Source organism: Trachurus japonicus, chromosome 1, assembly GCF_045865225.1.
Source record: "Trachurus japonicus isolate A0001 chromosome 1, Traja_1.0".
In the NCBI taxonomy this organism is placed as follows: Eukaryota; Metazoa; Chordata; class Actinopteri; order Carangiformes; family Carangidae; genus Trachurus; species Trachurus japonicus.
The window spans coordinates 5709547-5713624 of NC_140907.1; positions in this window are offsets into that span (position 1 = coordinate 5709547).

Genomic DNA, 4078 nt, shown 5'->3' on the forward strand with positions numbered 1-4078 from the left:
ATAAATCTATACAGTTGTGCTTGACATGATTCGTTGAATTATAAAAAATATATAGTATATATCGTGTTGTCTCTAAGTAGGTTATATTCATGTAAAATACCTAAGTACCCCAGGATAGCACTTAGACAAATGTTCTTAGCTATTTTCCACCTCTGAGCAACAAGAGAGAAGCTGAACTCATGTGGCTCATGGCTTCTGCAGTAACAGTATATATGTCCAGCTGTGCCATTTCCTACTGTGCCCTCCATCTGGCCTACAGCTATGTTAAGTTGTGTGCACATGATTGTAAATGGTAAACAGTATTTATACTGACATGGAGAGGAAACTGCTGGAAGTCAAAGACTATAGAAATTTTATTTCACCGTCAGGTTAAACAACCTGTTTAACACAGCCACAGTAATGCTTTATGACGGTCACTATTTCAATGGGAGAGAAACACTCGGTATACAGTAAGGCCACTTGTCCTGACCTGTTTTCACTAAATACTTTCTGCACATTAAAGTGATTTATCAGTGGGTGATGCGATCGTAAATTTGCAGACTGGGTTACAGTGGTTTGGTTTGGCCCTAACTACTCTCCTCTCACACTTCTCTGAAACAACAAGACAAGTGCAGAGCTGCCACAGACCCACGGGATGACTATCTCCACTTAGAGGGTTTGTTTTGAGAAGCCAAGGTCAAACATCAGGTTTGTAAAGGCTAAATTCCACCATGAGTTCATAGCTGAATGGCAAAACTCAAGATCAGGCATGAATCCGTGTCACTGTATTGTCAAAGAAGATCAGAGCATCTGTAAAAGTGTGCGTCCGCTACAGTGCACACACACATGGCTCGAGATAGAAGCAAGAGATGACGAAACATGATTCATTCTGGACAAGTGAGCGATCACATGGATCCTCACCTCTCCTGAATACAATGAGGCCTATATGAGCAGGTCTGGGCCAACATAAAGCAGAAGTGACCCTCTGCATCTGAGGGTCTCACTCCCACCACATCGTTCAGACCCAAAGCCCGCTCCCTCTGGAAAAACAAGGACTCTCTGAGAGTCCGGTCACGGTGCAGCTCACAAGTGTACAAAGTGTTGCCCCAAACATTTTTTCAGTGTGGTGGTAAATGCTGCGCTCAGCTTGTCAGTGTGGAGACCCCGGGCTCTGTTATCTTTACCACACCTCCCCCTCAGACAAAGTCATGAACCTGGAGAGAGTTTATTATTTCTACTCAATTAGAGCTTAACCTGATCTGCCAAAGGGCCTGCTTTTAGCTGCTCGCCTAAATACAAGATTGTATTCAATTCAGGGGAAGGCAAAGTGGCTCATTAATTATCTCCTTATCAGAGTAATTGAGGATGGCAGAGACACCTGGTTTACTACACTTATCAAGTACTTGTCAGGATGTAGCTACACTAGGTGGGCTACTTTAGAAACATGTTGTTTCCATAGTAACAACATCGAAAAATGATCTCCAACATGTACGACTTCATCGCTCTTGCATACAAAGAATGAGGGAATGAGGTGATCCAACCTAGACGATGAAATAATCTACTCATCTAATGTGGTTTATTTATTTTACTATTACTATTATTATTACCTGTTTGTTGTTTCTTTTTTTTAATTGATTCATTTTTGTTTGTTTATATACTTACCAGTTTTTTTTTCTTTTGTTTTTTTCTTTTGTTTTGGCTGTGGCCTGTGTATGATTATTTTTTTTATTTAATTTGTCTTGCAGGACCCTTCCTGTGGATATGCGGGGTGGGGGGAGAGGGGGTTAAGAATTCCCTGAAATATTTTTGTTGTTGTTGTAAACATTCTCTAATGTGTGAATACAAATTAATTGGAGAAAAAAAAGTGGCTCATTAATTATCTCCTTATCAGAGTAATTGAGGATGGCAGAGACACCTGGTTTACTAAACTTATCAAGTAGGGTGGGCTACTTTAGAAACATGTTGTTTCCATAGTAACAACATCGAAAAGTTATCTCCAACATGTAGAAGTGAAGAACATCTTGAGGCCCGGTCCCAGTAAGGCCTTTAACATCTTGTACTCACCACTGGAGGAAAGCTAAACGACCATTAATTGTCATGGTATTTGGTCGTGAGGTATTGATTTCGCCACGCTCTGCAGCCTTTTTGTGTTTAAACACAAACCCCGCGATGACAGAAAAATGGAAACCAGCTGAGCACCCCGCACAGTTGGCACTTTAAAGCTTACATAAACTTTTTGTGCGGCTAATAAATCGAGCAGCAGCGATTATTGGAGAGGTGTGACTGTGATCTCTGGGTCCTCAGAGAGAACTATTAATGGAGCCGAGGCCTTGATAGAGAGATGGAAATACGGGCTGAAATTTCACAGATGAGACCACAAGGTATTTTTTTAGACTCTGAATAAATAGTTGGCCTAATTACAATACAACTCATCCTGTCTGATGGTTAATGAGCTCTTGGAGCCAGTTAAACAAGCAGTGGGTTCTGGTGGCTGGTTCCAGCCTTGAAGCCGGGGTTAAGTTAGCTCAGGAGGATCGTAATCCCACTTTTTACAGGGACAGGGTTCCTTCTTGAAGGGGCATCAGAATGTTCACCATCTGCAACATCGTGGCTCACACCTGTCATTTACAGGGGTGGAAAGTAATGAGTTACATTTACTCAAGTTACTGTAATTAAGTAGCTTTTTTGTGTACTTTTACTTTTTTGAGTAATTTTTAAAATCGGTACTTTTACTTTTACTTGAGTACATATTGTTGGAAGAAATTTACTTAGTTACATTTTAAATAGCTTCCGTTACAAAGTAAAAAATATATATGAACTTGCACTGCGTCTGTGGGGTTGTCAGAAGTAGCTACGCCGCTGCCGCCTCTCTCTCTCTCTCTCTCTCTCTCTCTCTCTCTCTCTCTCTCTCTCTCTTCACAGACGCACACAGCAGCAGGTAGCTACACACCCCTCTCCCCCCCCTCACCGCTACGTGAGTTAGTGCATAACAGGGCTCGTCGCTATGTTGTCGTCTTATATTAGCCATTAGCCACAGCTAGCGGTTAAAAGCTGACGTTAATGATTAAAGACAACGTTATCAGGCATGTCCATCTATTCGGCTACGTTTACAGTGACCAAACCTCCTCTTTTGCCCGGACATGTCCACCGCCTTTTTTTTTTTTAATGAACTCATGAACATGTCCGGCTGTGTTCGGTAACGGGACCGCTGACCCTGCCAGATTAAATGACTAGACACACCGGGGCTGAAGGCCGGACCGGTCCTACTCCTACCGGCCCGTTGAGTTAAATGTAGGAGCCCAGTCAGATCCATGGCCATGCTCAGAGGAACAGACAAGCAGCCCACTGCTTCAGAGCAGTTACAGTAAAGAGGCAAGTAAGTGTGTGTGTGTGTGTGTGTGTGTGTGTGTGTGAGTGTGTGTGTGTGTGTGTGTGTGTGTGTGTGTGTGTGTGTGTGGTGTGTGTGTGTGTGTGTGTGTGTGTGTGTGTGAGTGTGTGTGTGTGTGTGTGTGTGAGAGAGAGAGAGAGAACCTACAGTAAAATACCCCCCCCTCCTCCTTGAGAGAAGACAGGAAATACAGTAAAAAAAAAAAAGCAGGTGTGTGTGAGTGAAAGAGGGAGAGAGAGATTTTTCTTTTCTTTTTTATCCCTATGATATTGAAAATGGTATTGAGTATCGAATATTTTCCTTAATATTGATATTGAGTTGAAAATGTTAGTATCATGATCATGATCGTGACAACCTTAGTGCCAGTAACTGTAACTGTCCATCTGATTGGCTCTGGACAGCTGCAGTGTCAGAAGGTCAGAATCAAGTTGGTGCCACAGGAGCTAAAGATGATGGAGACCAGTGTATCCATGGAGAAGGGACAGAGACATGCACGGAGAATGTGAGGCCAATCTCTGGCCATTATACCCCCCCCCCCCCCCAAAAAAAAAGGAACTAAGTAACTTTTACTCTGAGTAAATTTTAAATGAACTACTTTTTACTTTTACTTGATTTTTACACCAGTACTTTTACTTTTACTTGAGTAAAATTTCATCAAGGTAACAGTACTTTTACTTGAGTAGATTTTTTTGGTACTCTTTCCACCCCTGG